Genomic DNA, 23761 nt, shown 5'->3' with positions numbered 1-23761 from the left:
CAAAATAATTTGGTATAAAATAAGGCATTTTAGCTAGTCTGCGAGTTTCATAGTTGAAGTTTCGGTTTTGTATTAGAACATTACCCCAACAGATGCACAGTAGCAAGGACCACCTAAAACCCGCCCACTACTGTACGTTTCCCTGTAATTGCTAGTCTTACTGTGAATAAAAAAGAAGTTATGCACTTACCACAACGTTCCATGCAAGTTGTTCATCTCGCCTTCATTCTTTACTGATGGGTTCGGAGCCAATCACTCGGCTCCAAGTCGGCCAATTGCAAAGCTTGAAGTCTTCAAATGCCTTGAGGCCAAGTCCCCATCCCGTGATGCACCTAGAGTTACCTCAGATCTTGTTGGGTGCGTATAATAATACCATGTGTCATTCTTTCACTCCCAAGAAAGGGTATAGAAGGATTGAGCAACCAGGATGGATCCAGCATCTCGGACATCTAACAGGAGGGGGTTGGAGGGACGGACGTAAAAATGAAGGCGAGATGAACAACTCACATGGAATGTTATGGTAAGTACATAATTTCTTTATGTGAAGTTGTTCTATCGCACCGTTCATTCTTTGCTGATGGGTAGCGTCCAAAGCACCATCAATTTCAGGTGGCTCACGGGAGTATATTTCTCAAGACCGTAGATCTAAAGGAGGCCCAGTCTCTGGAGGCCTTGTCAACTTTTTAATGAGTGATAAAGATATGAAGTTTTGAACAACTGGCTGCTGCGCAAATATTATCAATAGGAAGTCTGGCAGAAAAAGTAGAATATGTAGAAACTGCTCTGGTTGAGCGAGCTTTAATTTTATGCTGCAAAGGCATACTGGCAGCTGAATAAGCAAAGGTAATACAATCAGATAACAATTTAGACAGAGTTGTTTTAGCCACTGGTCTACCCTTCCTGGAGTCTAGAAAAAAAAAAAAGGCTGGTCTGATTTTCTGAAACCTTTTGTTCTATCCAAATAGAATCTGGAGCGGTCTGTGAACATCAAGTTTGTGCAGCATGTACTCTAAATTGTTTGAATGGTTGGGGAAGAAAAGTGGCAAATCAATAATATGGTTGAGATTGGTTTCAGTGCAAACTTTGGGCAAGAATGAGGAGTTTGTTCTAAGTGAGACTCTCAGCATGGAATATCAAATTAAGAGGCTTCTGAAGCTCTGACACTCTGCGGGCAGAATAGCTACTAAAAAGATGGTTTTCCATGACAAAAATGTGAGGTCACAAGAAAAAGCTGGTTCAAATGCGAAAGAATTATGCAGGAAAGCATAAAATTTAGGTTCCATGAAGAATAGGAAGATTTCACAGGTGGTCTAATATGAAATGTCCCTTTGAGAAAAACTTTGGATAACTTGTGAGACATAATAGTCAATCCTTCAAATCCAAGATGAAAATTAGAAATAGCAGCCAGTTTAACACTGTTGCTGCTGCAGCTCCTTTGTTAAAAATCTTAGTCAAGAACTCTAAAATGGAGGCCATAGGGGCTTAAGTAAGGATCAATATTGTTTTAGAAGCCCATACAGAAAATGTTTTTCATTTGCTAAGATATAGCTTCCTAGTAGAAGATTTATGAGAGGATAAGAGGATTTGTTTTGTCTCATTGGAGAGGTTAGGGAACCTGGTTACGATGGGAATTGGAGCAGCCAAGCTGTCTGCTTCAGGGACTGCAGAAAGGGATGAAGGTCCCCTGACGCGTGCGTCAGAATGTCCGGAACTGGGTCTAGAATCCAAGGGTCCTCCAAAAGATGGAAGTCGAAGGAAGGCAAACCAAATCTGACCAGGCTAATGAGGGGCTATTAGAATGATGGTCCTTCCCAGAGTTTTTGCTACCTGTAGAACCTTGGGTATCAACGGGATTAGTGGAAATGCATAGAGGAGACCGGGAGGTCAATTGTGTATGAGTGCGTTCCTTGGGGCTTCTCCCAGAGGGGGAAATCAGGGCAAAGTAGCTTCTGCACTTCGTGTTCATGTGACTGGCAAAAAGGTCGCAGCAAGGCTGGCCCCATCTGCGGAATAGCCCATCCGCTATTTCTTTCTTGAGGGACCACTCGTGGGGCAACAAGATTGCCTTGCTCAGCTTGTCTGCTATCACATTGGATTTCCCTGGAATGTGCATTGCCAACAGCGCTGGGTGGAAACAGCCCACTGTCATACTCAAGAGCCTCGCAACAAAGGAGGTAAGACCTGGTTCCTCTTTGTTTGCTCAAATACCAGACCACCAACATGTCTGTCTGAATTACAATCATACCCAGAGGAAGAGAGTCCTGAAAGTACTACAATGCCGAAAGTACTGCTCTCATCTCCAGGACGTCAATATGCAGATGTGTCTCTTGATCGGTCCATGAGCCTTGGGCTGTCTTTCCCTGAAAATGCCCCCCCACCCACCCTATCAGGGAAGCATCCATGGTTACTGGCCGCTGGAGGGGGTAATGGGTGTCCTATTGTGACATGAAGTGAGGTCAACCACCACTGAAAATCCTTTTTGCAGGAATTTGTGATCATTATCGTGTGAGACATGTGAAGCTCTTTGTAAGACCACTGAGTGAACAACAGCCATTGTAGTATCCGCATGTGCATACGAGTTGTGGTATGGCTAGAATTGCTGCTGCCATCATGCCCAACAATTTCAGAACTTCTGATGCTGGTGCTTGGTCTTTGGATAGCAGAACGCTGACATGTTGACAAAAAAGAAAGACTCTTTCTATTGGAAACCTTGGTGTGGTGGTGGGGGTGTCCAGTTCTGCCCCGATAAAAACGATATGCTGCAATGGAGACGAGGCAGATTTTTCCGAGTTGATTGTAATGCCCAGTTGATTGCAGTGACAGAGCGGACTCCCTGGCCTGAATGAGTTGATGCCTGGTGGTGCCGGTAAGGAGCCAATCGTCTAAGTATGGAAACACATGGAATCCTAGATGCCTCAGGGGAGCCGTTGCCAGTGCTATGCATTTGTTGAACACTCTGGGGGCTATAGTGAAACCAAATGGCAGGGCTCGAAACTGGTAATGATTGACTCCCAGCCGGAAGCGCAGATGATCCCTGGATGGCCTGGCCATTTTTATCTGGTAGTGCCCATCCTTGAGATCCATCAAGCACATCCAATTGGCTTTCCCTAAAAAGGAAGTATAGACTGAAGCGTGACCATCCGAAACTTCTCTTTCTTGATATATTTATTCAGTCTGCTGAGGTCCAATATGGTTCTCCAGTCCCCTGTCTTTTTTGGAACTAAGAATAATATTGAGTAAGTTTCAGATCCTGACTGGTTGGATGACTCCTTTTCTTAGCAACATTTGGACCTCTACTGTTGCCTATTCCCTGTAACTGGGTGAAACGTCCAGGATTTTTCTTATGGGTGGAGGGGGTGTGGAGATTGGGATGAAGTATTCTCTGGAAATGATACTTTGTACCAAGCTGTCTTCTGTTATTTTTGAGCCAGGCATCTGGGTACAAAGATAAGCAACCCCAGACTGCCTCCAGAGCAGAAAAGTCGGGCCTCCTTTCAGGAGCACTGGTAGGGCTTCCCAGAGAAGTGATCTCTGTCACCCTGGTGTTGCAGATCCCCTCTGTTGTGAAGGCGGCGTCTTCCATTATTGTCCCCTCCTCTGCCTCTGGGGGGGGTTCACCACGTGTGTCCTGAAAGACTCCTTGGGCTTTTTGGAACCACATTTTTCTCCCCTTTGACCCTTAGAGTAGGGTCCGGTAGGGGTGGAAAAACAGACCCTGACAGCAGAGTCTTTCCGTCCTGCTCACACCTGGTTAAGGTTTCCTTCACTTTAGGCCCGAAAAAGGACAAGCCATCAAAGGGAGTATTCACGAAGGATGACTTGAAGGGCTCAGCAAAGGAACACAAGCACATCAAAGAGCGTCTCCTAAGAGCAACTCATATACCCGCTGCCCTACTTGTTCCAGCTGCATATGAGACGAGGTGCACGGATGAGTTTACTATAGAGCTGAGGGTAGCAAGCTGGGTGGCAACTTTGTTGGTAGCTCCTGCAGCTACTGTAACCTGAAGAGCATCTCCTAGCTCTTTAAGGAGATCTCTTTGTAACCAGGTAAAATTTGTTAAATAGTTGAGTCAATGAACAGCAGAAGTTGCTGAACTAAACACGCGCTTCCCATAGCTATCCATGATCCTAGAGTCTCTGTTAAGAGAATGGATAGATGAAGTTTCAGACATGTCATTTTTGGTGGCTGCCACCATGGCATCAACTGGAACACCTTTTACGAAAGATTTGTCAAGGTGGGCAGAAATTAACTTATTAGGCCTCCTAGGAACAGGCTCTATAGTATCCAGAGACTCTCATGCCCTTCATGAGACCAGCTGCATCAACTCATCGAAGAATGGAGACACCCAAGAGGTGGAGTGTTGAGACCCGAAAGCCTTCAGGAGAACAGACTCATCCTCAGTAGGGCTTTTGGACTGCCAGTGACCCCTCTGCCTAAGGATTTCAAATATCTCAGAATGATACATCTTCAGACTCATCTAAGTCATTATCCGATGTTAGAGGCTCGGGTGGGGGTCTAGATGTTTCCTCTTACACAATCTCTTCCTGGGAACCTCATCAGTGGGAGCTTCTGGTGAGGTCTCGGAAGAGCAAGGGCCACCCAATGGGGCTTCCTGAGGCTCTGGGTCTCTACGGTTGGACAGGATGTGTGAGGCAGAAGCAGACACAGGTGCTTTAGGGGAGGAGGAAGCCAGACCTAAGGTAGAGGACCTCCTAGGAGACATGACTCTTCATGGCATCCAAAGCACCTCTGCTCCGATGTGAGGGATCCGACTGATCCGAGGAAACAGTAGATATCCCCAGCACCGGGACAGTGGACTCCAAACCAGAGGTAGGAGCCGAGCTCATCTGAGCCGAATCCCCGAGAGGCAGAGTCGGAACCCACAAGTCAGTCCAACCATCCGACCAGAGAGTGTCGGTTCCTAGAGTCCTCAATTGGCATCGAGGATGTCAAAGTGCACGGAGCCGAAGAAACTGGAGCAGGTGTCTGCTCCAAGGATTCCACGATCAACAGGTCTGACTCCTCCGGCTTCAAAGGACCAGCATGGCTCAGAGGAGGAACAGACTGAGCTGGTGCAAGGGTCTTCAGCTCCAAAGCCATTTGGGTTGAAGCTGATTAACTTTTTGTTAAGGCCAGTGCTGATAACAGCTTCTGCACCACATGATCCACATTCAGATTAGAAAAGCTGATAGAGGACAGAGATGAGCGTGCACCGAAGGTGGTACTGACTGTAGTAATGGACTCTTAGGAGCTTGGGATACCGGTTCCAAGACTGGGGACCGGCTCTGAAAAGAAAAGACTGTCTGTTCCGATGGCAGTGGACCCGAAGTCGAAGATTTTTTTGATTTCTTCAGAGACTGAAGTCTTAAGAAGACCGAGAACTTGCTGGATCCATCTTGGTCGCTCAAAGTTTCTTGAAACGAGGGTTTCAACAAACCTCTGTCAATTAGCTTTCTTTTCCTTTCCTGTAGTACCCTGGAGAAGAAGAAATGGCATATAGAACAGCTATCCTGTAAATGCAGGGCTGCTAGACAGTAGACAAAATGTACATGGCTGTATTACAGACTTCTTTTGACCATAGTTGGGGCACTTCTTGAAACCAGACTTGGGATGTTTGTCTTGGTCAGCCATAGTAATCTCAAAGAAAAAAATTACTGTCATCACAGAAAACCCTAGAGAGTAATTATTCACACAAGCCTTAATAAAAATCAGGCTAAGTCACACACACACACACACACACACACACACACACACACAGTAATCCTAAATAAATGTTAAAGTGACAGAAAGTCTATCTAAAGCACTCTAAGCAGACTATGCAATAAAAAGAGAATAGCTGCTAAGAGACAACAAATCTTGTCTAATATTGCCTAAGGATATGACAAAGAGACAACAAATCTTATCTAATATTATATGACAAAGATACTGTCAACTGCAAGCTTCAACAGTAATTAACTAGTAAGCCTCATCTAAAACAATCTTAAGGCTAAACACACCACACAGCAAATAACTAAAGTAATAAGTATAAATTGTGACAAAGGTCACTGAATAAACATACTAATATATAGAAACAAGTAGGCCTAAAACTTGAGGCCAACTAGAAATTTTTAAAGGACACTAATGGGAAGGGATAAGAAGGCAAGCACACCAAAAAGCTATGAAAGCTTTATAAAACTCTACTAAACTACCTTAAACTAACATTTTTTTTAAAGTAAAGAATGAAAAAACAATTTTACTAGCCCAAGCTAATGCAGCACCTCCAATCTGTTGCAGCCGCAAAGTAGATCGGGTAACTCTAGATGCATCATGGGATAGGAACTTGGCCTCAAGCTATTTGAAGACCTCGAGCTTTGCAATGGCCGACTCGGCTCTGAACCCATCAGTAAAGAATGAACAGCGAGATAGAACTTCACCTCATGAGATAAACAGGTGCGCTGCTGCAAGTGCGCCTTATTTTTTCTGTATAACATACACCTAAACCATTTGTAGTCCTCTGTGCAGGAACACACATGGCAGAACTCTACTTGTATTCTGTTTTAAGCATTACTGTTTAGCTGTTTGACATCCAGTATTTATCTGCGGTGCCACTCCCTATATTTCCAAAGAATTTTCCATTCTATTCTGTTAGTCTGCAGATATGCGATTTTTTTTATTTGTAATGTCTGCTGCACTTATTTCTTGAGACAGTGAATTATGGTAACCAAGACAGAGAGGTACAAACCTGGAACCGTAACGTTTAACGCACAGTTCCAGTTGTCAACACAGACACATACCTCTTAATCTTTTAACGCCAAAAATCTGAACAAAGCCCAATAGAACGGGGGGCAAACTACCGAATATAGGAAGATTACTGCGTTTATAAACTTAGAAAATTACTAGCTTTACAAGTTTTATGTTAGTATTTCAAAAGAATGTAAAATGTGAGTCATTATTTACTGACTTCCACGTTCAGTAAAACCACAAATTGTGTTCTTCTGATAAGCACAAGTATACTTAAGAAAGGGGGAGAGGGGTGTGCCCTTGCAAGGATGGGGCGTAAAGTAGTGTGTGCATACTCTGCCCTTTTGTCCCACTACTACATGAACCTGTCCTTACATCTCTTAATTAATGGGGGTCTTTCAAGAACGGAAACATTGTGTCCTATTAAAGTTAAAAACTTGGGGGGGATAGTGACGGAAGGAATATTCAACAGGTCGCTGGATAATCTGCAAGGCTTGTCACTCAACCGTATTTTGCATGCAACCTCACATGGGCTTTGCATGTCAATCATGCATACCACGCCCATTCCTGCGCGAAAACCGCGGTGGGGTAATATTCTACTACAAAGCCGAAGTTTCTAGTAACCCATTCTGTGGAAATCCCCGCCTAACCCCTTAAAACAAGCAATTCGCACACAACCAACCTGTTCAATGAACTCATCAAAACAGTTTCCGGATCCGCATTTATCTTACTTACATAGAAACAAGTTCGATAAATTTTACAAAGATACAGTGCTGTGAACAAAACTCTACTGTAATAAAACTTAAACGCCTTCTTTGAGTTCCGTGCGCCTTTTGGCAGTTAATAGAAATGGTCTACATATATTTACATAACGCAATACACGAGGTCCCAAACAAATGCCTAAAAAGTTGTCAATGCCATGACGCTGCGCACTCAATAAGATTCTGAGATAAATCACCACTAACGTTTTAGCTTTGCACATTTTCCAACTACAGGACGTCTATGCATACTGAAAAATAACCGCGTGGTACAATGTTAAAAAAAAAAAACAGTCAAACATACATGAAACGTTACGATCATTGACACTTTTACTCTACCAATCTAACAAACACAGACTACAAGAATGAAACAAACAATAGACTTGAACTGTTGACTAACGTCATAAACTACAAATTACAGCATAAAACCCTCAGTGCTACAGAAACCATACTTACCAGAAATAGACCGTAGCGATGACGACAAAACGTACTTTACGTGGGAAATAGTTCAAAGAGCAGTTGGACTGAATAAAGTGATTGTGGGAAACGTCAATTTGTGTATATTTCGCTTCGTTGATTTTAAACGCGAGAATAAATTACCTCTTTATCTAAAGGAATTTTGTAAAAAAAAAGTTGGTGATAATGGAGAGCACTGAGCCGCTCGTAAGAACAAATCCAGAATACGAAGTGATGTGATTACGCAAAGTCTAGTGCTCTCCGTTATCACCGGACACGGTTACTGCCACCATATGTGATAAAAAGTGAAAAAAAAAAGCCTTTTCATTTTTGCAGAGCATTATCTCTGGGCTGTTCTTGATATTAATTAGAAAAAAATCTTAACATCGACTGTGTAACACGCACTTCAAAGGTGGAACAATGAGGAACATGGACTTTTTAAGACTCATAATGAGAAATATTCCTCATAATAAGTAACTTGAAATGTATGAGCAACAATGTTGGGTTTTCTGGCCATTATTGTTTATCTTGCCCTTGTTTAATGAAAGAAGTTGAGACCTATGGCGAGTTGATGTGCAGCCGCTCCAAATCAACTGCCATATACCATTCAAGGTTATAGTGCAAAAAATCTGGACAAAGCCTGATATAATGGGGGGAGGGGCGGACAAAGGACCTAAAATAGGGACCATGGCAAACAAATGTACAGATTTTTTGTAGAGTGTCTAGATTTTTGACTCGCATATTTAGTCTGTTCCTCATAGAATTTGTGGTTTTCTGAACTTGTGTGGCAAGTCAGTGAGGCTTGAATTCAAGAAATAATGACAGACATTTGACTGTCAGTCTTCATATCCCTTATATAATGTGTAGTAACACAATACCTTTTGGTCTAGCAACTTTCTAAGTTTGAAAGAGTAATATTTGAACATTGTCCGTATTTTTGGGCCTTTGCACCCCCCATTATTTTTGGCTTTGTCTAGATTTTTTTGTGCTAAGAGGTTGAGATGTAAAATAGGGACAGATTTTAAATATTTCTCATATAAACTTATTTGCTAGAATAACTGGGTTTGTGTCAACAAGCATTTGATGAAGGATTTGAAGTTTGAAACTCAAAGGTATGTCATTATTTTGACTTCAATCCACAGATCGTCACAGTCCTTTCACAGACAACCACAAATTTCATGAGGAACAGACCAAAATATGAGGTAAAAATTTTTACATTCTGCAAATATCTGGACAGTTGAGAGGTATGAACTGCCATAACATTCTGAGCACTATGCAAAAACACAGTTCATTGTTCTCCTTTATCGCCTTTAAAAAATAGTATAGCAGGTTTTATAGCAACATGCATTTTTTAAACAGGCATAATTTGACAGATTTTGATCCTCAGTAATTTACCAGAAAGTCAAATATTTCATGAGAGACCGGGCAAAAACATGAAGTAAAATCAGGACATTTGAGAGGTATGACTGAGATTTTAGTACACATTTTTTAAACTTTCCTCTCACTGTTGAATAAAAAAATATTCTGTAGCTGAAACACTGTAATATAATGTGAAGCAACCAAAACAACTGAAAGTCTACAAAACTGATGTTTTATTTTGCTAAATAAATAAAGAAGTCCACCCTTTGCATTGTCTGTGGGTATGGTTTGATCTGCAAAATTTCATGCTTCTGAAAAAAGTATCCCAAGGCTGTAACTGGAAACTTCCAGTATGTACTCAGAAGCTTAGGGTATTTGTTATCCCATCCCATTTCACATTTAGAAAAAGTACACATCTGTTCCATATGTTCCTTTTTAACTGCTACTCTCTTCAACAATTTATTTATTTAAATATGTTAATAGTGGATAGAACACTTCTCAGTTCTGACCAGTTTCAGTCTCAGACCAAGGTCAAAGCTAACCTGACATACAGAATAGACAGAGTATATTAACACATAAGTCACAGTAAAACAGTACACTGGTAGAGTAGTGCTTTGGATACATAAATCCAATGTATTAATTTATAATATGTACAAAAGTTTCAAAACATTTGAAAAATTAGAGTAAAATGAATAAGAGATGTAAAAATGGAGCAAATGATTTTATGGGTGAGTTAGACTTGAGAAAAGCTAAAGTAGATTGAAGTGATGTGACTTGAGGGATAACAGGTACTTTCTGCTTGATTAACTAAATGTAATTTTACTAGAGAATGGAACTTTGGAGTAAGTGAATCAGTCTTTGATTTCAGATGGGAGGGAATCCCACATGGTTAGATGTGCACCTTTGAGTGTGGAGTCTGTGTTTTAGGGTCTGAGTCGTTCAAGTTTCTTAGGTTGCATGTGGGGGTATGTTTTATTAGTTTTAAGGTTAAAGGAGGGAGCGTATGTTCATGTAGGAGTTTGAACAGTTGTGATCCTAGAATCAGGTCTGCCCTTCGGTTATCTGGGAACTAGTTTGCCTTTTTTTTAGTGTTATACAGTGGTGTTCATTTCTTGGAGAGTGTGTAATAAATCTACATACTCTGCTTTCTAATGTTTGAATATTGGTGGAGTTTTAGTAGAGACTGCTGATACAAGAGGGAGGCTGCATTTGAGTTGAGTGAGTAAAATTCCTTTCCCTATTGCAAATCTGGTAGCGTGTGATAGAAAAGGGGATTTTTTTTGTGCCCAGAAAAGTATTCATTTTTTATGTGTATTATCAAAATGTAGGTGGAAGATGGCTGAGGTGTCTAACCAGAGACCAAGATACCTGAAACAGGAGACTTGCTCTAAGGGATGGTTGTTGTGATCATAGATTGTTGTTTTTTTGAATCTGCTGAGTTTTTCTTTAGAGCCAAGATGCATAGATTTTATTTTGGATGAATTTTTAATAAGGGTTTTAATAGTAATCCATTCACTGAGGTGACTGAAGTCAGATTGTAAATTATGTTGTAAGAAAGTTAGGGACTGGGTGCAGTAGTACAGGACCACATCATCTATGTATAGGAGGAGATGTTAAGGAAGATCAAGTGGACGTTTATTGATGTACACAGAGAACAGAAGGGGGGAGGGCAATAATAGACTAGAGGAACTCTTTTAGGCTCATAGGTAAGTACTAGGCAACCAGTCTATGGACCATTTTAAGCCAAGCCAAAAAAAAAACTTATTAAAAATTTCTCTCTAGCCTCAAGGAGGGCAAGACAAGATACATCAGGAAAGAATTTGAGTAGTGGAGAGAGGAGAGGTACACGAGTCATAGTTCACTGAGAACCTGTAGTTAATCAGATAACTTTGGGACCAAGGGATAGTATTAGAGCTGAAAGGTCGATTTTAAGAGAAGAGTTATTAACTAAATCAAAGGCTGTGGTGAGATCTATAAAAATTGCACCAGAAAACATGCCATTGTCTATTGACATGAGAATTGCAATGGTCAGAAACTAGATGGCTGTGCTCCTCCCCGACCAGAAGCCATGTTTTTTTTTTTAGTGAGAAAAGGTGGTATTTAGTAATATATTTGGAGAACTGAAGGTAGAGAATTTTCTCCAAGATTTTGTGCAGATTTGGAAGGATGGAAATAGGATGATAGTATGATGGGGGTATGGGTTGTTTTTGTTTGGGCAGTGTTTTTACTGTGGTAGATTTCCTTATATTAGACATGGTGTTGGTAGTTAAACATTAAAGATGCATTTTAGCGAAGCAACAGTGAAGTCATGACAGTGTTATATGAACCAAACCATGGATGTAGATTGTCTATACCTAGGAGACCTTCCAGCTGTATTTGTTCTAGTAAGGGTAGTAAGGGCATAAGGTCTTTGGATGAGATCTACTGGAAATAAAAGAAAGGAAGATAATGTGGGTGTGATAACAGATAATTTGTGTGAGTGTTGCCAGCACATTTGGGGAGATTGCTGAAGTGTCCATGGAAATCATCTACAGATAAGCTGAAGGCAGCACTTGTAAAAGTGTGAGGCAAATTCTGTCCTTTGAGGTTACAAATTTTTTCCAAAATTTTCTAGTGTTGTATTTAAGAGAGTTTTGGAGGTGTATCATGGAATGACTTTTGGGCCTTCTAATGACATTTATGGTCAGGTTCCGTAGATTTGTGTATTACTCCCTGTTTTCTGGATTGAGATTAAATTTCCAGGACTGCCAAGATTCATCTTGGAGTTTGAAGATGGATTTTATTTCATAGGTTAGCCACTTTTTGGGTTAGCAGTTAGAAAGGCTTCAGATTAAGGGCGTCTGTCTTGTAAACTGGAGAGAGTGTGTATAAGGAGTTCAGCTGCTTTTTTAGGATTTATAGTGTCTAGAAAAGGGGTACAGGTGTGGGAAGATAGAGCTGAAGATAGTTTTGCAAAACTGGCAGTTGATTTAGATCTGAATGACATTAATTTTGTTTTTGTTTTGTATGCTGGACATAAAATGGAGAAACTGATGGGGCAATGATCTCTAAATGAGGGTGAGTATAGTGTGATACCGGAGATTATGTTTGGGCTATTGGAGATGATGAGATCAATGAGGGTGGGGTTTCTGGTCAAATGGTTGGTTTGGTAGTATATTAGTATTTGTGAAGCTTTATTTGGTATTTGATGGGTAGAGTGGATGAGTTGTTGATATTCGATTTCATTGATAATAAGTAATGAGTGTTTGGTGAAATGAAGGGGAGTTAATTGGAGATGTAAAGGGATGCCTGGAAATGGTAAAGTAAACTGTGCATAGGTTAGGTTGAAGCATGTAAGAGAAAGGTAAGAGAGGTGATGTGTGTTAGTGAATAATAATGGCAGATGTTGTTATGAGGGATGGTGGGTTTGAGGAGTGAGGCTGGATAGGAAAAAGAGGATGAAAAAGAGTTGGTGCTGAACAACATCAATGGGACCAGACGGTGTCCCGGGCTGCGTCCTACATGAACTCCAAGAAGAGCTAAACCCAAACATAAAACTACTGTTCAATCTCAGCCTTACTACAGGATATGTGCCCAAAGAGTGGCGTACAGCAACAGTGGTCCCTCTCCATAAAGGTGGTGCCTCAACGGATCCTGGAAACTATTGCCCCATAAGCCTGACTAGCTTGGTCTGCAAAGCTATGGAAATGATCATCATGGACCTCATAAATAAAGATATTGGGGACCTACAGACACTGGATCCTACCCAGTTCAGCTTTGTTAAGGGCAGATCCTGCCTCTTAAACCTGGTTGATTTCTTTGAAACAGTCACCAAGGCCATTGACGAGGGGAAGGTGGTCCACACAGACTACCTGGACCTTGCAAAAGCCTTCGATACAATACCCCACTCGGGCATTATAGATAAGCTCGCCAGCTTAAATATAAACCCCTATGTCACTAGATGGATTGCAAACTGGCTCAAGGACAGAACCCACATGGTTAGAATTGCTGGAGCCATGTCAGACTCCAAACCAGTTACAAGTGGTGTCCCACAAGGCTCAGTCCTGGGACCTCTCTTGTTCGGTATATATTTCTCGGAGGTACAGGCCAACACGGAAGGACTGTGGCTGACCAAGTTCGCAGATGACTGAAAACTGGGCGCCATAATCAACTCTCCAGCTGACACAAGCATCCTCCAAAAGGGCCTCATAGAAACAGACAACTGGTGCCAGAGCCATGGCCTCAAGCTAAATGCCAAAAAGTGTATAGTCACCCCCTTTGGCAAAAACAAAGTGCCCACAAATTACCACATAGGTGGTAATCCATTAAGTACAGAAGAAGTAATTAGGGACCCAAGATGATAGCAATCTCTCATTTGACAACCACATGGCCAAAGTGGTTAGAAAAACATTTTATATAGCCCACCTAATCATGAAGGATTCACATCTAGATCAGGAGGTCATCGTGCCTCTTTACTCATCCCTCATCAGGCCCATAATTGAGTACAATGCCCCTTTTGGGATGTACCTTACCAGACACCTGCAGCAACTGGAAAGACCCCAAAAGTACCTCACCAAGAGGATCAAAGGGCTCAAACAGATGCCATATGCTGCCCGGTTAAAGAAACTCCAGCTCTACTCAGTGGCATACCGCCTGTTCAGAGGCGATCTGTGCCTGACATATAAAGCCATGTCCAACCCGGAATTAATGGACATGCTGCACCTCAGAAAATCCAAATCCCATCGAGCTACACGCTCGAGACTTGAACCTCAGCACTGAAATAAATAGGACATGCTGGAGGTACAGATTCATAACCCAGAGGCTCCCTTCACTCTGGAATAAAATCCCAGTCCAGGTTAGGCAGAGTCCCTCATTGACTCTCTTCAAGAGGAATCTTGATGAGTGGATGGGAGATCGTAGGTTTACCCCGGGTATCACTTCTGTGTCACTGTTAGACAGAGGCACAGTATACTAACCTCGAAAAAGGGCATAGCAAAATAAATTTAAAATGGGTGGCGAAAGCCAAACACATTCTGGCTAGGCTTATAAATGCCTTAGGGCAGATAGCCTAGTATGAACCTATGAACAGGGATTAGTGTAATGAAATTTCAAAATGTAGTGAGAGAAAAAGAAGTATGATGTGAAGAAGAATTGACAGATAAACAGTGAACATACCTCTCAGCTGTACAGATTTTTGCAGAATGTCCAGATTTTTTACTCATATTTTTGGTTTGCTTCTCATAAAACTGTGTTTTTTTTTTCAAATCACTGAGGAATTAAGTCAGAAAATAATGAAAGACATTTGAGATTCAGACTTTATACCCTTCAGAAAATTCATGGTGATGCAAAGCCTGTTATTCTATTAGTTTTCTAAGTTTGTAAGATCAATATTTAAAAATTGCCCCTCTTTGTGAGCCTTTGCTCCCCCATTATTTATGGCTTTGTCTAGATTTTGTGTTCTAAGAAGTTGAGAGATATGATAGTGAATGGTCAGGCAAGTATGGGTGTAAGGTGCATGGGCAATATGTGGCAGGGAAAATAGTGTTTGAAATATAGTTTCATAGTTTCATAGTATAGTACTAGGCTATCTGCCCTGGGGCATTTGTAAGCCTAGCCATAGTGATGTGGCTTTTGCCACCCCATGAAATGGTACAAAAATGTACAGAATAAATTTAGAATACTGTGCCTCTGTCTAGTAGTGACACAATGAAGGTCCCCTTATATAATAGAATTAGTTTACTGTGCCCCTGTCTAGCAGTGACACAGATGTGACCCCTGGGGTAAACTTACGATCTCCCATCCACTCATCAAGATTTCTCTTGAAGAGAGTCAGTGAGGGGCTCTGCCTAATACAAACTGGGATCTTGTTCCAAAGCATGGGAAGCCTCTGGGTTATGAATCTGTTCCTCCAGCATGTCCTATTCATACTTGTGCAGAGGTTTAAGTCTTTAGCTCTCGTGGTCCTGATGGATTTGGATTTTTTGAGGTGGAGCATGTCCATCAGATCCTGATTGGACATGGCCTTGTACGTCAGGCAGAGATCACCTCTGAGCAGGCGGTATGCTACTGAATAGAGCTGAAGTTTCTTTAGTCTGGCAGAATAAGACATATGTTGGAGACCCTTGAGCCTCTTGGTGAGGTACTTTTGTGGTCTCTCCAGCTGTTGCAAATGCTGGGTGAGGTACATACCAAATGGGGCATTGTACTCAATCATGGGTCTGATGAGGGAGGAATATAGGGGTACAATGACATCCTTGGATCTGGATGTGAATCCCTTCATGATGAGGTGTGCAAGGTAGAATGTTTTTCTAACCACTTTGGCAATGTGGGCGTCAAATGAGAGGTCGCTGTCGACTTAGGTCCCTAGGTCTCTGATTACTTTTTCCGTACTCAGTGGGTTGCTCTCTATGTGATAATTTGTGGGTACTTTGTTTTTCCCAAAGGGGATGACTATACATTTTTTGGCATTTAGTTTAAGGCCATGACTCCGGCACCAGTTGTCCGTTTCTGTGAGGCCTTTTTGTAGGATGTGTGTGTCTGCTGGTGTATCGACTATGGCGCCTAGTTTGCAGTCATCTGCGAACTTTGTCAGCCACAGCCCTCCCATGTTTGCTTTAACATCTGAGAAATAAATGCCGAACAAGAGGGGTCCCAGGACAGATCCCTGTGGGACACCACTTGTGACTGGCTTTGAGTCTGACATTGCTCCAGCGATTTTAACTTTATGGGTTCTGTCCTTTAGCCAGTTTGCAACCCATCTAGTGACATAAGGGTTTACTTTTAAGCTGTTGAGCTTATCTATGATGCCTGAGTGGGGTATTGTGTCGAAGGCCTTAGTCAAGTCCAGGTATTCTGTATGGACTGCTTTGCCCTCATCAATGGCTCTAGTGACTGTTTCGAAAAAGTCAACCAGGTTTAAAAGGCAGGATCTGCCCTTTACAAAGCCGAACTGGGTAGAGTCAAGTGTCTGTAGGTCCCCTATGTTTCTGTTTATGAGTTCCATAATGATTCTTTCCATAGCTTTGCAGACCAGGCTGGTTAAGCTTATGGGGCGGTAGTTTCCAGGGTCTGTAGAGGCACCCCCCTTGTGGAGTGGGACCACTGTTGCTGTACGCCACTGTTCAGGTACATATCCCGAAGTAAGGCTAAGGTTAAATAGCATTTTTATGTATGGGTTTAGCTCCTCTTGGAGTTCCCGTAATACGCAACCCGGGATACCGTCAGGTCCCATTGATGCTGTGTTTTTTGCTTTGTTTAGGGCGGTTCTCACTTGGACATCTGAGATGACAGGGAGATTACATTCAGCTGGGATAAGTATTTCTTCTTTTGGGGGTGAGGGAGGGGAGAAATTTGCACTGAACCTGTCAGCCAGAATGTTGGCAATATCTGTGGGTTCAGTGTATTTTTTGTTGTTGTGAACCAACTCTGAGCATATCTGAGGGTTTCCGCCCAGGTTTCTAACATAGCTGAAGAAGGCTTTGTGGTTGTCTTTAGTGTCCTTAGCGATTTTTCTCTCAAAGTTGGCCTTGGATGTTTTTATTAGAGAACGTAGTTTTCTGCTAATGTTGATCAGAGATGTCTTCCCTTCATGGGATTTTGGTCTGACGTGCAGTAGCTTCCTTCTTTTGTTATACAATTTGTTTATGGCCGAGGTCCACCAGACAGGACGCTTACCTTTGGTGGAGAGGGACTTGGATTTATTTGGGATTGCATGATCCATGCATTCTTGGAGATGTCCATAGAAAGCATTTGTGAAGGATTCGGCATTGTGGGATGTGGTATCCACTGGCACACTGGGCTTAAAGGATACCATCTCAGTCTTAAGAAGAGTGAAGTCTGCTTTAGAGAAGTTTTTCAATGTGGTCTTTTGTGCTGGGGGTGGAGGTGGGATGTGTATATCCAGGGTGATTAGTTTGTGGTCAGATCTCACTAGTGAGGGGTATACTTCCGGTGTGGAGCATTTTGTCCCCATGTATGTGATGATCAGGTCTAGTATATTATCTCCCCTAGTGGGAGAGGTGACTAGTTGTTCCAGTGCATTTGAATTTATGAATTCCAGGAACCTTTGGGCTAGGGTATTAGGGCTAGAATAATGTACCCAATCTATGTTTGGGTAGTTGAAGTCTCCCAGTATGATGGTATTTTGTGATACATTCATATCCTCCAATGTCTTCAGGAAGGCTGAGTGGGGTTCTTGAGATTGGGAGGGTGGTCTGTAACATGCTACCAGTTGTATAGCAGTTTTGCCTATGATTAGTTGCACCTGTATGGTCTCTGATGCTTCATGTGTTGCTACTAACCTGGAGGTGTGGGTGTCCTTGATGAATATGGACACTCCCCCTCCCTTCGTGGTTTGGCCCGGGTTTTGGGGCCGAAAAGCATGATACAAGGTATAGCCTGGTAGCGTTGGGGTGCTCTCAGGAGCCTTGAACCAGGTTTCAGTTACTGCACAGACATCGATGTTCTCCATGCTGAGGAGTGCATCAAGTGCCTGCATCTTGAGATTTAGACTTCTGGCGTTGAGCAGCATTACCCTTAGTTTTTTTCCATTTTTGTTTTCTAAGGAGGTAGGTTTGTCTTTTGAGCCTTGCCTAAAAGAGGCACTATGGGGGTGGCAAGAGCCTTAGCCAATATCCGGAAGCCCAGTGGTGACAGGTGTAAACCGTCCCTTGTGAAGCAGCGTGGCTTGTCCAACATGTCATCCCAGGCAGACAGACATATGTTTTGAAAGGATGTGTGTTAACTTGGTAATGTATGAAAGAATGAATACATTGTTGAAAAATGGAGAATAAATTATTGGGAAAGTAGAGAGGGGAAAGTAAATGGAGTGAGTGTATTAAATATCTGTAAGAAGTTATATGAATAACTATAAAGTTAGTTTTTAATCTTTTCAGAAGACTAGATCTGTCTGTAGGTTAGTTATGTGTTGTAAGTATTAGCTTAGCCAGTTGTAAAGATATTTTTTAGAAAGATATTCAGCCAAAAGTATATTCGGCTGAGTACACAGAGTATGTCGGACTAAATCCCTGCTTTGAGCATTTGAAAAGGTGGCAAAAACCCTTAAGGACAAGAGAAGCTCTGAAACCAGCACAATAAGACATAGACTGTAAGCAGCAACATTAAACGCAGCACCACTAGCCTGGCCTGTTTCTTTTTCCTTCTTACTCTCATATACTAGCATTTGTTAGGCAGTTTTCACTATCTCATGCCATTCTAAAAATGACTACCACTTAAAATATGAGCCTTACAATTAGAACTTGGATCTTGGATGCTTTCTACATCAAAGATATATATATATATATATATATATATATATATATACACACACACATACACACACACACATATATACTCATATATGTATATACTCATATATGTATATATATATATATGTATATATATATATATATATATATATATATATATATATATATATATATATATATATATATATATTTGTTGTTGTTGTATCTTTCGGCTTTTCCCGGTTAGGGGTCACCACAGCGGAACTCCAGTCTGCTAATGATTGGTAGTTGATTTTTACGTGCCGAGTTACCAGCCCTGATGCACATGCATCTCTCCACGCAGAAGATGCTCTAGCTGAGAATCGAACCGGACTATATATATATATATATATATATATATATATATATATATATATATTTACTTTTGTGACACCATCCTTTCCAGTTGCAAATATTTTAATCTAAAATGTGAACACTTTCTCACTTTCTTGAAATGCTGTGGTTTGCCCTAAAGGCTGCACACTCATTCCATCTTTATAAAATAAACACCATAAAAAGTTACAGTACTGATCAATTTACAGAGGAATTCATAGATTTTATAAGTGGAAAAAGCAGCAAACCATATAGTAATCAAGATTATTGTTCTGATATCCTAAATGTTTCAGTGTAGTTGCCAGAGGTGCTTTGGGTTTATCTCTACACAATTGATTGGCATATGGATATAAATCCATATGTTGTGTAGTGGATAGCTAACTGGATGCTTGACAAAACCCTTGTGATTAGATTCTTAGGTTCCACTTCTTAAAGCAAAAACATTAATCATAGTGTACCATGGGGCACAATGCTGGGTTCTCTGCTGTTTATCATCTCTTTCTCACACCTTCAGGGCAACAGTCCTGGCCTGCTGTTATCTAAATTTGCAGATGACTGTAAATAGAGTATTGACTCACACTTGTTCCAAAATGAGTTAGACTATATTAACAAGTGGTGGAAGGACAATGGTCTCAAATTAAATGTAAAAAAAAAAAAAAAAAATAGTATAGTTTATTTTAGTAAACAAATTGTTTCCATATTATACCATATATGCAATGGTATACCCTCGAGTCAGGCACTGTTTTAGAGGATCTAGGCACTCTTGTTGAAAATATTTAATCTTATTTAACCATCATATCTCAACAATACTTCAGAAGGGCTTCTGTGTGGCTAATCTGTTTTCCAAAGGCATCTCCTTTAGATTCAAAACGTGTTAATTCCTATTTACTCATCTCTCATCAGACCCACTATTAAATATAATGCCTTTATAGCGTGTATTTGTCTAAAGATATCACTCGGCTTGAGAGACCACATACATTCCCAACTAAAATGATTAGTGGCCTCAAGACCCTAAGTTATTTATCCAGAATGGAAGCTCTTTGTACTTGATCTCTTATATAGTCTTCCTTGGATATCTGAGTTGAGCCTTCCAGGCCATGAATGATTTGATCCTCTTTGACCTTCTATCTATTCCTTCACAAAGTAAATGGTTCCTCAAATATCCAGTTAAAGGAACTAAACATTTATCAACAGATAAATAAGACATAGTGTGATAGATTCATATCCCTAAACATCTCCCACCTGTGGAACAAGCATGTTCAGCAGAGTGGCAACCTAGCCGCCTTCAAGGTGCTTAGATAACTGGATGGGGATCCTCACATTCTTCCATGGTCTATCTTCTGTTGACCTCCTTGGGACTGGAGGCAACTTTTGAATCTGTTTTATAGGCTGTGCTTGTAAAGGTCTGTAGACTGATTGCCTAGTAATTATCTATAAAAGTAAGACTCTCTTCTGTTGATTGGTGTAAAAGTGGAAGTTCATTATTAGCACTTACAGTACAATATAAGAGATAGCGTTGATTGCATATGTAAGGTGCCACAGTTAGGTATACTAAGAAACAGTGTGATAGATTAACTTGTAGTAAAGTAATAGGAACATTAAGGGCTTATAAAGGCATGTTCTACAGAATTCTTAGTAAGATGTTTCACATACTCTGCATAAATTAATGAAAATTGATGTGAGATGATTTTTTTCTCTCTGTACTTTTATAAATGCATCTTATATGGCAAATTGGAATTTGTGTACTCTGTGCATTTCTCAGCTCATGCTGTGAAAAGGCTCAAAGTCCATATTTATTACAGTTTACAAGCTGTTGTTCATATACTTCTTTATTCAAGTATTTTAGCTGTTGTCCATAAGTATGAAGTGTGCCTGAAGTTATTGGTTTCAGAGGGCCATGGTGCCTAAGATAAAGGCAAAATCATTGCATGATTTAGTAGAGGTGGGACAATGCCATTTTTAAGAGATAGATTAATAATGTATGCTACTGGCTTTGCAATTACCGGTGCTGTCATTCTGTAAATATATAAAAAAAAAAACTATAACATTTTCTGTGTGGATTGTCATCATTTCCTTGCAGGATATTTAGTTGATTAATATAATTTAGACAAGTACTGCATTGAAATGAAATGTACCAGTAATACCATTGCTAAGACCATTAGAAAGGATAGTAATATCAATGACTAAAGCAACTGAGATGACTGTGGTCATCACCTGTGAGATATGCTGAGACAGAATACTCGGACATTTAGTAATATCTCTTCCAACAGACACCAAATCTTTAGAGGAACAATGTCTAACCTTTTGTTTTTCTTTGCTGGTAACAGCCTGACCAAAATTTTTTCTTTGCTGATAACAGCCTGACTAGTCAGGCTGTTACCAGCAAAGAAAAACAAAAGGTTAGACATTGTTCCTCTAAAGATTTGGTGTCTGTTTATAAATAATGAATATGGACTTCGAGCCTTTTCACAGCATGAGCTATGTGAAACTCCTGTGGGACAAAACCTATTGCTAGGCTCAGGATAAATAAGTTGAGTGGATCCATCGATGCTTGTTTACTGCTACTAATTAGGCAACTGGGTATGTTGTCCTGCCTCGTGCATGATGAAGTTTTGAAGTGTATTTTCAGTGCGGGAAAATTCGGCTTGGGATAGTGTCTCTGGGTTGAGGTTAGAAATACATTTATTTTACAGTATGGTGGCAATGTCTACTGGATCAGAGTAGGCAGTACCATTATGAGTAAACTCTGAGCAATATCGGGTATTTTTTCTTATTTTTCTGGCATAACTAATGAAGAATTTGTTGTTGCCTTTGGTGTCTGTATCCAGTCTGGGTTTATGGGATGGCCTTAGTTAACTGATAACCTTTTTAAGTTTCTTATCTAGCTGTTTGATGTTTTCCTTAATTTAGGAGTCTTTGACATTCATCATTCTCACTGCTGCAGTAGCCTTTTGGCTATATGAGTTGTATCCTGCTTAGGATGCAACAACTGGCCAGCTTCACAAAGCTCTGGCTCCATCCCATACCATCACTATAACCACTGATTAGACAGTCCAGAGGAGGGAAGTCAAAGTGAATAAATCTTCATTGCTTGCCACCTAGAGAGGAAACAGCTCTGAGGTTCTACAAGAGTAGCAATCAACCTTGAAGCTTCATTTCAGGCAAAGTGGTGGCCCACTACAGAATGTAAGGTATCTACATTTTGTCTTATTTAGCTGACTTGCTTTTTTGTGCAGTTTTTTTCCCAGTTGTCAGGAGTCATTAACAAAGGTATCTTCTTTTCTAAACTATTTGGGATTACAACATACCTCTCAACCTCTTAGAGTAAGAAATCTGGACAAATCCTAAATTTATGGGGGGCAAAGGCTCAAAATATGGACAGATTTTAAATATTGTTCTTAGCAACTTAGAAAGTTACTAGAATAATAGGATTTGTTTAGACACGTATTTTCTGAGGAATATGAAGTGTGAAATATGTGTGAAACTCAAATGTATGTCATTATTTAGTGACTTCAATCCTCAGTGATTTGCCAGAAAACTACAAATTTAATTAGGAGCAGACCAAAAATATAAGGCAAAAATCTGGACAGTTGAGAAGTATGGATTACAGATAAATATGCAAAAATCCTCCCTCACTCTGTCACACAGGTTTGTGCTTTTAGGTTGCATATGGAAGTCTTCCTGAACTTTTCTCACCAGTCCCCAGCTACTGACTGAAAATTTGTCAGGATACCAGGCCTTGTCTTCTATGATTCTCATGATTTTTGTTGCCAGACTGCATATGAGAAAGATTCAGTGGTACCTCAAAAACAAGTGCAGCCAGCATTCTCATCCCCTGGAGTTTCATCTTCCAATCTTAGACTTTATAAAGTCAGAACTGCATTGGTAGATGGATAAAATGGCTCACAGTCTAAGCCTCCATTGTTCTCCACCCACTCCAACACAATCTGTATTGACTGGAGTAGTTTCAAAGGATGTAAAAGTGTAAAGGCTGTAGGGCAGTTCGTAAAGGCCAAAACACATTAGTATCAAGGAAATGTTCATTATGATTCATGCCATAAACTCTCTGTATACTCTTTTGGACCCCGGTCTTCTCCAGATCATTACTAACACCACCACATTTAGGTGGTACATAAACAAACAGGGTGGCAATGATAGCGTGGGAGTTAGCTCTTCAGCATTCCTTAATGCTTCAATTATCTTACATACTGTTAGAGCAAAACACAGTGGCAGACAAGCTAAGCAGGTCCTGGGCAGACCATCATGAGTATAAACTCAAGAGAGAGATCTTCCAGGAATTGATCCAGATATGGGGAACACCTCAGGTAGATCTGCTGGCCTCCTTTCAAAACAGACAACTAAACATTCTATTCCTGGACTCTTTTCAAGCAGGCCTGGAGAACAGATGCTGTTTCATTCCCCTGTCCATGGATGCTCCTGTGCATTTCCAGCCTTTCCAGTGATTTCAAGGGTAATTCTGAATATTCAGAAAGACTCTTCAAAAATCATTCTCATGACTCTGTTCTGGCCTAGGCAAAATTGACAAGAAAGCATGCTGATAGAAAATAATAGTGGCAAGTTGAAGATATTTTCTAGTTGGTGCTTAGCCAATTACCAGGGATACATCATGGATTTTTTACCAGTGGTGTTCAAATATTTGTGTGAGTTTCTGTCCTCTGCCTCTCTTATTCCTCGGTAATTTCAACATGTCTGCCCATCAAGCTCCATCTCTGTTCTGTGTTTAGAGTCAAACAGGTCATAAAAGAAATGTTATATCTGAGACTTCCTTGTAGGCAGGTTCCTTCTCCTTGAGATCTCAGTTTTGTGCTGGAAAATTATATCACCCCTTGTGCCTGCTTGTCAGGCTGGCT

General features: G+C 40.8%; 1 protein-coding gene across 3 annotated transcripts in view; it reads right to left on the bottom strand.

Annotated features, from left to right (window-relative positions):
• MGMT (O-6-methylguanine-DNA methyltransferase) overlaps positions 1–8161 on the bottom strand; it is a 2722240-nt gene extending 2714079 nt beyond the window's left edge. For 2 of the 3 annotated variants that reach the window (XM_044056312.1, XM_044056314.1), the window contains exon 1: positions 7936–8160. The gene's annotated coding sequence lies outside the window, so the exon portion shown is untranslated. Of the gene's footprint in view, positions 1–7935 lie in introns of all 3 variants that reach the window. The other variant, XM_044056316.1, reaches the window with a different exon arrangement.
• Between the last annotated feature and the right edge of the window lie 15600 nt (positions 8162–23761).

This window comes from Protopterus annectens, chromosome 14.part0 (genome assembly GCF_019279795.1).
Source record: "Protopterus annectens isolate FY-2018-M chromosome 14.part0, PAN1.0, whole genome shotgun sequence".
NCBI lineage: Eukaryota > Metazoa > Chordata > Ceratodontiformes > Protopteridae > Protopterus > Protopterus annectens.
Note: the sequence above shows the minus strand (reverse complement) of the source record. Positions and strands in the feature narration are given on the sequence as shown.